The following is a 13,685-nucleotide window of genomic DNA, read 5'->3' on the forward strand; positions in this document are numbered from 1 at the left end:
ACTGGCCAGATGTATCCTGAGGACTGGGATGAGAAATTAAATCACTGTTTTGCCTCTTGGCTAAAATTCAAGTGCAAGTTATGAGCTATAAGCTGAGGATGGTCCTTAAAATTCCATGAACAATTATCAGGCAGGCAGACTTAGGAAATCCATCCCAATCTCTGGGAATGAGCCACACAAAACAGATCTACTTTTTGGGATCTACCAGTTGCTTGTGACCCGAAGTGCCAGAGACAGGATGCTGGGCTTGATGGACCTTGGTCTGATCCAGCATGGCTATATCTTATGTTCTTGATCTGTACAATATGGGGGGTTAACACCCTACCACCTGAGCCCATTGGGGAAATAATGATATAACAAGCATTGCAAAAGCTGGAAGACTAAAGTGCCTACTACATTTTTTTTGTATAGATATAGATAGATAAGTTTTAAATTGTTAGCAAAAAACTAATGTACAGTAGACTAGAGCAGTGCTTCTCAACCCAGTCCTCTGGGCACATCTAACCAGTCAGGTGTCCACGATGAATATGCATGAAATAGATTTGCATATCATTGGGGGTGCATGCAAATCAATATCATTCATATTCATTGTGGATATCCTGAAAACCGGTCTGCTAGATGTGCTGAGAACTGGGTTGACAAGCACTGAACTACAGACCTTACACAAAAGCAGGAATTAAGAAAAGGATGTGACTATTTAAGCATTCTTAATTTTTCCATTATATTCTGCCTTTAGCAAAATTCAAAACTCAGTCAACTTGAGTTGACTTAGTCTCATCAATATATGAACCAAGGGCTTTCAATAGCAGTTATTCTTTACACCACATATTCTCAACTCTAGTCCTCGACAGCGGCCCACAGGACTGATTTTTTAGGTAACTGAGCCTTGTACATTAGTTCTATTCTTAGATCAAACGTATGCAGATATATCTGATGAGCATTCATTGTGGCTATCCTGAAATCCAGACCCGTTTGTGATCCAAGCTAAGCCTGAAATGTCATCTGTGTGTAACCCTTAGCGGGGTTTTAACCTCCAAGGGCACACACTCATATTTATTTCTCTTTGGGGACCTTTCTGGCTCACAAATTCCATCCCATGCTTCTCTTAATCCCTGGGGGGGGGGGGGGGGGGGGTGTGATTCTTTTTATGGGGGTAAGCTCTCGCTTGTGTGTGCAAACTGTAAATGCATCTTATGAGGTGAGAGGCTATGATAAATTAGCCAGAACTAGGGTCTGGGTGTTAAGGAAAAGTTTACTGATTGGTAATCATTAAAGTAAGTCCATTTGTCCATAAGAGGGAAGTTACATTTGATTGATGATGCATGAATGATTCTCCTCTGGTGGCAGGTGTCCTTTATTCAGACCTCTGAGCAGAGCCCCATGGTGATTTTTAATGCGCAAAGCTCACCCAGCGTTTATCCGGGATTCCTAGTGGCGGGTTCTCCAACTTCACAGTAAAAAGTCCTAGGTTAATTCATCTCCTCGGACACCCACCCAGACCTATAATGTGGGAGATCCGGATGGGGGTCTCCCGAACTTTTTCTTACATCTTTTCTTGTTGTTTCTGCGGGGACAAGTCAAGTGGGATTAGGCTAGTCCTCAGCACAGCAATCTCAGAGGGGAGGGGGGATCCAAAAGCCTTCCCCACTTTATTCAAGTCCAAAAAAATATACTTCAAAAGTTAAACTGGACACCTCTTCTGCCCTCACCGTCTCTCGCAGCAGGATCCGTCACCGGTGCTTGCCCACCTAGGGTTTAGGAGTAGGCTCACAGGTCTTTGGTCCCCTGGTGAGAGCCCTTTCGTCCCAAAAAAGTATCAGGTGTAAAAATATCTCTCTCTCTGTAAATTAGAAAGGCCCTCTGGCAGGGAGAGAAGCTATGAGGCCTCACCAGAGCGTAAAACGTAGACATCCCTACTGTTCAAAGGTTTCCTCAAACTGATCCCAAAATGGCTGGGCTAAATACTGTTTTAAGGATCCAATTCAGACCCTCCAGGTGGGCGGGATCGAGTAGGGATAGATGGCTCCTAGAAAGTATGTTTTATCCCGGGACAGTGACATCTGGTGCCCAGACCAGGCGGGCGGGAGTCCTGCCACATGTTGTTTACAGATTCAGCAAACAATGTGTATCCAGTTTCCACAGGGAGTTGCCATCTGTGCTCTCCTGGTTGAGGATTATCACGGTGATGGCCAGGCCGGGGGCGGGGGGGAAGGTTGTTGAATAGGCCAAAAACTCCTGAATGAAGATGAGTGTGGCTATAGTTCCAGTAGTAGAGGCTCGTTCCAACCAAACTAGCAGCCCCCGGAGGAGCAGGAGGAAACTGCTGGGCTTCAAGGAATGCATAAATATTGTAGTGGTGGCAACTGTGCACATTTCTCTCGGCCTGCTGCTCTCATCTCCCGACAGTGCAGACTGCCACACCTTCGTAAGCACAGACAGAAAACTCAAGCTGCCCCGCAGGGCTCTTACCTTCAGAATGCTGCAGAAATCAAGAACCCTTTGATGATCCGGTCTGTCTGTACATACATTAGATATCGGCAGCTTACTGTTTTAGCTGTGAACACTTTCAAACTGACTTGAACTCCTGCCATCATCTCAGCCATAGTTTTCTCCTTTGGATGCATGCCCAGCGTTCACTCACCACAGCCCAGCAAGCTGGAAAGTGCAGTCTCTTGGGGCCTTTCCCAAACCCAAAAGGAACATTCAACCCACCCTTACAAATCATTTTGTTTACTTATATTTTGTCAGGCATGGTTAACACAGAACCCTTTTTTTTTTTTTGGGATTACTAAGAATAAGCAAATAAATAAATAAAACAGCTAGAAAATAGAAGCATCCCAAGACTATTTGTGCTCATATAAATGTAATGCAACAAGTTTATTTTTTTTTAAATTTAATTTGGTGACTTGGAGTGCAAGGCATTAACTGAAGAGAAAAGCAAATGTGATAGGACCTATCACAGCTCCAAATCTTGTGCAACATCATAAAAAATAGCTCACTAACTGCTAGTAAAATTCCACATCCACTTCCGTGTCAGTACATGACTATAAAATCTTAAAACCAATTATATGAGTCACGCACATTTTTTGGCTTCTTTGTTCTAATTTAACTTCAGATTTTTCTTTTATCTGGTAATTTTCTCCTGCTCCTTTGGGTTTCCAGCCAATCAGAACTAGGTCTGGGAGCCATGAGCCTTCATTTGCTACTATCTGGGGATTTTTTCCCCCCTAAAGTCATCATAGCAACAGTCGGCCATGGGCCTTGCACTGCTGTTCCTTCTGGAACCCTGCAATCATGGACACTAAATCCAGTCACTAGGTGTCACCCTTGAACATCGATGGTCTCCTCTCCTCCAGAACTGTGAACACTGCCTTTGCAGCATCCTCAGACCTGGGGAGTGGAAGACCTGACTTGGGAATTGAACGCAGGTTCTTCCAGGCCGGTCCTTTTAATTTCAGATTTTAAACAAAATAAAGCAATAAATCCATCCAGGAGAGGGAATGAAAACTTCACTGAGCTTTATAGCCAATGTCATGGCTCCGATTTTCAGGGAGAGGTGGATCTGCTTCTGGCTTTCCATCATTGTGTGCATGGACTTGTATCCTGGTTTTCAGTGTCACTAAGACTCAAATAATGCCTCTTGCTGAGCAAAATCAGTAGGCAGAGCAGGCTGAGGCTCAGCTCCTGCTTCCTACAACTGATTGATTTTCCTGAGCAGAGGAAAACAATCAGACAGGGGAGCCAGGAGCTAGCAGCCACCTGCTCAAATTACTGCTGCTGGCACACAGAAGGGGAGGGGGAGGGTGGCTGAGAGAGGAGGAGGGGGAAAGGAGGAAAAGAAGATAGTCAAGGAGAGAACAGTGCAGAGAGGGAGAGCTACAGGGAAAAGGAGAAGAGGAGCAAGGAGAAGAAGAAGCATAGCATAAAGAGTGAAGGGAAAAGGAAAGAAGATGAGAGAAAACAGTAGGGAGTGCAGCAAAAAGGGGATGAAGAGAGGAGGGAAAAAGAGTAAGAAAGGGGAAGAGGGAAGAGGAGGGGAGAAAATGTTAGAGGAAAAAGAGGGAAGAAAGGAGGGAGAACAGCAGGAGAATGGGAGAAGGACGGAGGAAGGCAGGAGGTGGGAGATAAGCAAAGAGGAGGTAATTAGGAAGGGGACGAGGAGACAACAAGATATGAGGGAGGAGGGAGCAGCAGAACAGAGGAGAAAGGACAGAGGCCTGAATCGCTAGACCTGTCCATAGAAACATGATGGCAGAAAAAGACCGTATGGCCCATCTAGCCTACCCATCCATCCAATTAATTTACCATTATATAGCATTATCAGAAAAGGAGCTGGCTTTTGGAATGGAGGCTGAGTGAGTTTGTATCGGCTGTTGGGGAATGGGCTGAGGGGGAGGAACAGAATAAACTGGAGGGGGTGAGCCAAAGGTGGAGAGATGGATCATGGAGGAGCTGGTCAGAGGAGACAATGGACCAAAGTAGTGAGCAATGGACTGAAAGAGGAGCTGGGTAAAATGTTGGAACAACTAATTAGACAAGGAGGCAGGTGAGCAGTGGGGGGCAATAGAATAGGGGTTGGTCTTATGGGGAGAATGAACTGGCCCTCCATTACATGACATCATTTAAAAGTGGCCCATTGTGGGAAATAAATTGGGGATCACCGTTTACTGTGCACTGAAATCAGAGGGAGATGCAACTGGAGTAGGTCTCTGGAGCAGCAACAGATGGTTCTGCTGGCCATTAGATGTAACAAATGAGGATCTTCCAGCCTGAGGTCAATGGGAGTTCAGAGGTATTCTGGAAGGTGGAGCTATGGGATACTTGTTGGAAAAGGAAGTTCAACAGAAGGACAAGGAGTGTGAGGGTCATTTGAATGGCACACAGCTCTTTAGAGGAAGAATACTTTTTGGGAGTATAGAACATGCCTCCCATGAGGCACAGGTGTGGCGTTGGTGAAGAGTTAAGAAAGTGTTTTGGAGAAGCTAAGAGGAATTTGGGGTATTTTTACAAGCCTTCAAGAGAGTCTGGACTAAGGGAAATTTGAAGATGTGAGAAACTGAAGAAGCCGAAGTTGAAGAGGTTGAGAAGGAACTGTGCTGGAGGCCTCCAGGACCCAAAAAGAGTGCTGCACCTGTTTGGGAGCTTCAGTGCTGGGTTGGGAAGCTGAGTCTGCCTAAGAACAGGGGGTGAATTGTCCTGGAGCCAAACTTGAACTACTGTGAGCGATTGGAACTACTGAAGAGAGACTGTGTGTTTGTTTCTGGGACTGCAGAGGACCTGGGAACATGAATGGAAGAAGATCAATTTTTGTAAGCAAATGTGATTTTGAGTTTTGAACTGTTATCAGCATTTCCTGCTGTACTGGACTGAGAAGTGTGAAATTTTGTTTCACTTGCTGAACTGATTATATTTGAAGTAAACTATTTTATTTTGGAGCACAACTTCGGTATGAACATTGTGCTTTTTTTTTTCAAAGTATCCTTAGCCCAATTTGGCCTTGCAGAGGAGCCTGCCCCCAATCCACGGGGCCAGAGAGTTATTCCCTCATGCTGTATGAGTGTTCCCAGGGGCTCTCCGGGGCTAGGAAGGTAGCCCCCGATGATAGTGGAATTACACAGTGGATGCCGCATACTTTGAAGGCAATCAGGATGAGATACATTTTTCTAAGATACAATAACTATATTGGTTATTCTTAAAAAAAACCCAAAAAAACCCCCAGTATGTCATGATTTATATATTATTATTTCCTTCCTTCAATTTTTATACCACCCATCCGTTACATGTTTCAGGCAGGTTAAGAAAACAAAAAACATAATATATACAATTCATATCATTATAACAAGTCTTAAGAGTGTCTCTTGATATTTGAAATGTGCTGGGCTCAAGCATCTCTGCCTCTGGTAGCTCCAGTCCTGGGGAAGTGGATCAGGGCACGTGCTCACCTCGAGCCACCATGCCCGAGTGTCCCAGTCATTACAGAAGCTTAGAGAGCAGTCCTATTCTGCCAGATGGTGACAGCGGAAGTCACAGTGCATGGGACCTGTGAACCAGTGTACTCACGAGTCCTCACTGGCTCTGTCCCCTCCTCACTTCCAGGCTGTCTATTCAATAAGGAAACCCATGCTGGAGGTAGGGCCACTGCGGACTCTGTGATGAGCACATTCTGGCTCACAGGCACCCTGCTGCATGACTGCCACCGCCGCCACTACAGGGGGCAGCAAAGTAATCACTCACACAGGGTGGCAAAACAGGCAGCACCTGCCCTAGGGAAGGTGCTGACACCCTGCTTCCTCTCTACGATTTTGCCTATTCATTATCTCTTCCTCCTTCCCTTCTCTAGCTTCTGTTATCCGCCTCAGGTTCATTTGTGTTCCTCTTCCACCACCCTTTTGCACAGAGCTCAGATTTTCTTCCCTCTGTCTCATTGTTCTTCTCTTTTCACTCTTTATAATTCTCTTCCTTTCTTTTCTGTACCCTTTGGGGTAGATTTTAGAAAAGGGCGCCTTCGCGTACTTTTGTAGGCGCATCAGGCGCAAACAAAAGTACGCTGGATTTTAGTAGATACGCGCGTATCTGCTAAAATCCTGGATCGGCGCACGCAAGGCTGCCGATTTCGTGTAGCCGGCGCGCGCCAAGCCGCGCAGCCTACCTCCATTCCCTCCAAGGCCGCTCCGAAATCGGAGCGGCCTCGGAGGGAATTCGCTTTTGCCCTCCCCTCACCTTCCCCTCCCTTCCTCTACCTAACCCACCCCCCCGGCCCTGTCTAAACCCCCCCCTACCTTTGTCGGGGGATTTACGCCTCCCGGAGGGAGAAGTAAATCCCCGCGCGCCAGCGGGCCGCTAGCGCGCAGAGACGCAACCCGGGGGCGGTTCCGGAGGGTGCGGCCACGCCCCCGGACCGAAACCACGCCCCCCGGCCCGCCCCCAAAACGCTGCATCCCGCCCCGAAAACGCTGCGCCGATCGGCCCCGCCCCCGACACGCCCCCCTCGAAAAACCCCGGGACTTACGCGAGTCCTGGGGCTCTGCGCGCGCCGGCGGGCCTATGTAAAATAGGCGCACCGGCGCGCAAGGCCCTGCTCGCGTAAATCCGGGCGGATTTACGCAAGCAGAGCTCTTAAAATCCGCCCCTTTGTTCTTCTCCTTTCCACCCCCTGTTCATCCCTCCTTAATCTTTCCCCATCTATGCCTCTCTATCTTTCTTCCATCTCTCTTCTGTGCTTCCCTCTCCTTTCTTCTTTTCCTTATGTGGCTCTCTGCCTTTTGTTTTTCTCAGATTGCCCCAAACAAGCTGATCTAGTTCTGCTTTTGCCCCACTGCACCCATGGAGATGTAGTTCTGATTTTCACCAGCAAACATAGGGACTACACTTCCATGCATGCAATGGGGTAAACCAAGACTGCATTAAGCTTGTTGGCGTTGACTTGAGTGAATTGGCAATACTTTTTTCCCCTCTCTCCTTACACTTTATGCCCTTGTCCTCCTTTCCTCCCTCCTTGGTGCTTGTCTATCCCTCTCATCTCTCCCTCTATCCTCCTTACCTTTCTTTATAATCCTTTGTCATTCTCCCTACTTCCTTTATACCTGTCAGGCCCTCTCCCTCACCTCTGTCTGTCTCTTACTGTCACTCACTCTCTTTAACATAGTAACACAGTAATAATGGCAGAAAAAGGTCAAATAGTACATCCACTCTGCCCAGCAAGCTTCTTATCGTAGTAGCTACCGCACAGTGCAGGTTACCCAAAAGGTTTCTCTTAAGGGTAGCAAATGCCGCTCTGTGCAGTTATTCCCAAGCCTTATGATAACCCATAAAAAAAAAATTTACTGCTAGCAACATTTTTACTGTGCGATGAGTCTTCTTGAAAATTCAGACAGCGCTGACGTGTTTTGCTTATGGACTTGGCCTTACAAGCAGTCCTGTGCTTTTTCAATTATGTCTGCGTATCAGTACTCAAGACTATAAGAATCAGGGCCCATGTTAGTTGTCATCTGAATCCAATTCCTCCCCCCTCACCCCCACCGTCAAAGAGGAGAGCAATGTTGTAGTTGTGTAAAAAAAACATTAAGGCTTATTGATTAAGAGTAGCAACCCCTTGCCTTCTGTTAAGGGTAGTAATTGTTGCTCCATGCAAGTTACCCCCAAACTTATCAGTTCCCCAGACCATAAAAGTCGGGGTCCTCATTGGTTGTTCTCTGAATCCAATTCCCCTTTTCCTTCTGCCATTGAAGCGGAGAGCAGTGCTGCAGTTGCATCAAAAGTATCAAGGCTTATTGATTAAGGGTACTAGCTGCCACACCAGCAGGTTACCCCCATGCACCCTTTTCTTCATTTCCATCCTCTAGCTTTTAGGGATCCACAGTGTTTATCCCATGCCACTTTGAATTCTTGACTGTTTTCATCTTTACCACCTCCTTCAGAAGCAATTCCAGGCATCCACCACCCTCTTAAGAGCACAAGAAATTGCCATACTGGGTCAGACCATCAAGCCCAGCATCCTGTTTCCAAACAGAGGCCAATCCAGGCCATAAGAACCTGGCAAGTTCCCAAACACTAAGTAGATCCCATGCTACTGATGCCAGTAATAGCAGAGGCTATTCTCTAAGCGAACTAAATTCATAGCAGTTAATGGACTTCTCCTCCAAGAATTTATCCAAACCTTTTTTAAACCCAGCTACACTAACTCCATGAAGAAATATTTCCTGGTGTTGATTCTGAGTCATCAACCCTGGAGTTTCAGTTTATGATCCCTGTTTCTACCGCTTTCTTTCCAACAGAAAATGCTTGAAGTTCGTGCATCATTAAAACCTTTCAGGTATCTGAAGGTCTGTATCATACCTCCCCTGCACCTCCTCTCTTCCAGGGTATACATATTTAGATTCTTCAGCTTCTCAACATAAGTCTTCCGATACTGACCCCACATGATTTTGGTCGCTTTTCTCTGGACTGTCTCCATCCTGTCTCTTATCTTTTTTGAGATACTGGTGGCTCCAGAACTGAACACAGTACGCCAAGTGAGGTCTCACCAAGGACCTGTACAAAAGCATTATCAAAGGTATTTTCCCTCTTTCTCCCTTCCTCCTGTGTGTCTATCAAAGGCGTCCCTTTCACTTGCTGTTGGGTGTGCTGGCCGTGGCAGGCCTGCGGCCAGGCCCTCTTACCCTCTGCTGCCAAATCCAGCGTCTGGCTCCACATCCCTCATGGCGGTAGGCCACTCGGTGCTCCTGATACTGCGATAAGCCGACAGTAGGGAGCCATAGGATCCCTACTATGGGTAGCATCAACCCCACTTCAGCCCAAGGGTCCACCTCCTGCGCAACACTTGCACTGCTGCTTAGAGCCAGAGGGAAGGTGGAGAAAGGACCAGGGCACAGAAGCATTTATAAGACATAAAACGCTTATTTTTCTTAAAGTGCTTGTTAAAATGGGCAGCTCACGGGTTGCCACTTTGTAGTTGTCTTCAGTGGACACCGCTCTTAGGGGAGCCTCTGACATAGGCATCGATCTTACTTGATAAGTCAGAGCATAGCAATGTGCAATACAGTCTGCTAGCAAGTTGGATAACGTGTGCTTGGCAACAGCAATGCCAGTCATTTAGAATCATAGGAGAAGAAAAGTTGAGAAGCCTGATGATGTGGTTCAATTCTCTTCAGATAATGGACCAGTGAATGGAAGGCCCTCTCCTCTTTGTGCATGTCTTGGAAAGAACGTGGGCAAAACAATGGTTTTATTTACGTGAAATGTCAAAATCTCAAGTGAAAAGTTTTGGCATTATTCTGGATTAAAAGCTTTCTATGCATTCACATATACAAGCTGTGACTAGAGCTGCTTTTTATAATTTATGAATGCCTTCGAGTCCTTCAGATTTTTGCACTGTACTGCAATCTCTGGTGTTTTGGAGCTTTGACTATTGTAATTCTATTTTTCATGCTTTGAGAGAACTTCAACTTATTCAGGACTCTGTAGCAGGAGTTCTGATCAGCACTCAACTGACAGATCATATTACGCCTGTTTTGTACAATCTTTGGTTGCCAGTTGTATGGCATGTTAAGTACAAGATAATTAAGCTAACACATAAATTACTGAGCAATAAGTCATTCAGATGCATGAATTCTATGCTATAAAACTATAATCCCACTCAAATGATTAGATCAGCTCACAGTGGCTTATTAGACATTCCATCCGTAAGGGCAGCAGAAACTAGAAAATAGTCCTCTCAGTTGCAGCCCCTGTATTATGGAACTCTCTTCCTGAACAATTGTGTCTTATTACATATACACATACATTTTGCAAGAGATTGAAAACATATATATTCTCTCAAACATTTGGGATGACTTAAGAAGAGCAGTTTAGAGAAAAAGAAGACAGCAGCATACTTTTTTGTAGGACATGTTTTAGTAAGTATCGAATATTGTATATTTTTATTGATTTGTTTTTATTTTTGTGGTTTGTTAGAAGTTTTATGAACATATTATTGTATGCCGCCTTGAGCAATTGGAGTAAGTGCAGGTTATAAGTAGTCTAAATAAATAAATCGCTTCTGGCAAAAAAAACAAAACTTAGGTTTAGTGTGGAGCACCACCCTATTGTAGAAAAAAAACTGTAGGTACAGAGAGTAATGAACCAATGATTGTTGTTCGCTGACTCTTCTAGCCGAAGTGATGGTGACTAGAAACACTACCCTTCAGATAAGAAACTTTAAGGAAGGATTCATCAGTTGCACTGTGGTAACGTGAGTGATAATGGCTTGGGAAACAGCCAGGAAGAATAAGGAGGCAAACTCTGGCTGTTTCATTTTGTGCAGTTTATTTACAGTGAAAGCAAAATACAGCAAAGAAAACAAGCAAAATGATGCAGCTCACCTTAAATCTCAAGTAGCACAGAGACATTAGAAATAGCTGGTTTTCTCATTTACAGGCAGATTCAGTAAAGTCCGCAGGACAGCGGGCGAATGCCCGCTCTCCCGGCGCGCTCACAGGTCACTCGCCTGTGCGCGCAATTCTGTATTTAAATGAGGCCCGGCGGTAGAAACAGGCAAAAGGAGGCGCTAGGGACACTAGAGCGTCCCTAGCGCCTCTTTTTGGCCCAGATCGGCGGCTGTCAGCGGGATGACAGCCAACGCTCAATTTTGCCGGCATCGGTTCTCGAGCCCGCTGACAGCCACGGGCTCTGAAACCGGACGCCGGCAAAATTGAGCGTCCGGTTTTCGACCCAACAGCCGTGGGCCGACTTCACATTTTTATTTTTATTTTTTTTACTTTTTGGGACCTCCGACTTAATATCGCCATGATATTAAGTCGGAGGGTGCACAGAAAAGCAGTTTTTACTGCTTTTCTGTGCACGCCTACCTTTGGGTAGGCGTTAATTTCTGAAAGCAAAATGTGCGACTTGGCTGCACATTTTGTTTTCTGAATCGCGTGGGAATACCTAATAGGGCCCTCAACATGCATTTGCATGTTGAGGGCCCTATTAGGTTCGGCGGGTTGGACGCGCGTTTTCGGCCCCTTACTGAATAAGGGGTAAGGGAAAACGCACGTCCTGTACTGTATCGGCCTGAATGTTGGTTCCTGCCTGCTCCCTGGGCCTCTCCAGCTTAGATTGTAAGCCCTCTGGGGATAGGGAAATACCTACAGTACCTGAATGTAATCCACTTTGAAGTGCTGAAAAAAAAAAGTACAAAAAAAAAAGCGGAATATAAATCTAACTTTTGCTTCTGTTTGAAGGATTGGCACCCGTATGATCAGCTCAATCTTCGAATCTGCGGATGGACTTTGCCTTCCCTAGGGTATAGCCGAGATACTGGACTTCTTGTCCTCCCAACAAGCATTTTCTAGGGTTGGCCATCAGTCCTGCTTTCCTCAGACGGGTTTACAAGGCCTGGAGTTGGTTTAGATGTGTCTTCCAATCTGAGCTGTACACCACAATGTCATCCAAGAAAGCAGCTGCGTATCCTTGATGTGGGCGGAGTATGCGGTCAACCAAGCATTGAAACATTGCGGGGGGAGGGGGGGGTGCCATGGGTTGATGGTAAACTGGAAAAGTCCCCCTAGCGTCGAGATCACAGTCTTTTCCTTCGCCACTGGCCTGGCAGGAACCTGTCAATAGCCTTTTGTAAAGTCAAGGGTAGAGATGAACTGGGCTGATCCCAGATGCTCAATCAGTTCATCCACTCATGGCATCAGGTATGTGTTGAGTTTTGAGACCTCATTGACTTTTTAAAATTCAATGCAGAACCTTGTGCTCCCATCTGGCTTTGCCAATATTATGGGTGAGGACCAATCACTGTTAGAATCTCCTATAACCCCAAGCAGACCATCTCCTTTACCTTGGTCTTAATGACGTGGCTCCTGGCCTCAGGAATCTGATAGGGTCATTGCCGTGTCACAACTCCAGGAGGCACAGTGATGTCATACTGCACCAGGTGGGTACGAAGTGATAGGTTTGAGATCTCCTTGTTTTGCCCCACCAGCTGCTTTATGGCATCTGTCTATGCAGTGGACAGCTGCTCTCCGAAAGGATTCTGGGTTGGGTCCACTTCAGGTCCGACCTCTGGACCAAAAACTCTCCTTGTAATCAGTGAGGTTCTTCCGGGGTTCCCTTCATCTTCGTAAGTCTCTTAAGCTATGCCCAAGATTCCTCTCTGTCTCCTCCCATACAGTAACTCAAAAGGGGAAAACCTCATTGAGCTTTGTGGCACTTTGTGGATTGCGAACAGTATGTAGGATAGCAATAACTCTCAGTTCTTGCCATCTTCATCCACAAATTTCCTCATTTGTTTGAGCATCTGATTGTAGTGCTCAATGGGGCCATCGGTCTGCGGGTGACACACCGAGGTACGCAGCGTTTTTACCTTGAGCAAGGTGCAGACTTGTTTCGTTACCTTAAATCAGGGAACCCCGCTCGTGTCCTTCAGGCAGCCCAAGTCATGAAAAAACCTCCATTAGGGCAGTTGCTACCGACGGGGTCTTCATATTCTGTAGCAGTTCTGCCTCTGGATATCTTGTGGCATAGCCCAGAATGATGAGGATGTACTTATTTCCTCAAGTAGATCTTTCTAGTGGCCCACAAGGTTCCTGCCCACCCTTTCAAATGGATTCTCAATTATGGACATTGGTATGAGAGGTGCCGCCTATAGGCTAGCAGACTTTGTTAGTTGGCAGGGAGGGCAGGAATAGCAATACAAATGGACCTGTTTATGTAGGCCTGGCCAATAGAACTGTGCCAATATTTCTTCTCAGGTTTTTTCCTCTCCCAGGTGACTTCCTAGAAGGTGACTGTGTGCTAACTGCATAACCATTCCCCCTGAACACGTCCCTTTGTGACTTGGTAAATTAAGTCCCCTATCATTATGAAATGAGGAATAAGGTCTGTACCCTGTGTTCCAGGGACTAGCTTTCCATCCATCCTCTGTATATGTTCCTGGGTCCACTTAAAGAATTTATCCTCCCTTTGAAGTTCCTCAGGTCACCCCCCTTTTCCCACTCAAAGGGGCCAGGTATGGCATTCTGGGTGGGTTACTACTCTTCCCTTAATTTGGACCTTTCCTCCCCAGCTACCTCTAAATTAGCAACATAACTGTATTAATCCTGTCGGCATTGCCTCCAGGATTTGGAAGTCCTAGTGTTTTTATGGTACAGGTCTGGATCTTCTATGGGGAAGAGTTCTGGAAAGGCCAATTCTTCATTGTT

Source organism: Rhinatrema bivittatum, chromosome 2 (genome assembly GCF_901001135.1).
Source record: "Rhinatrema bivittatum chromosome 2, aRhiBiv1.1, whole genome shotgun sequence".
Classification (NCBI taxonomy): Eukaryota; Metazoa; Chordata; class Amphibia; order Gymnophiona; family Rhinatrematidae; genus Rhinatrema; species Rhinatrema bivittatum.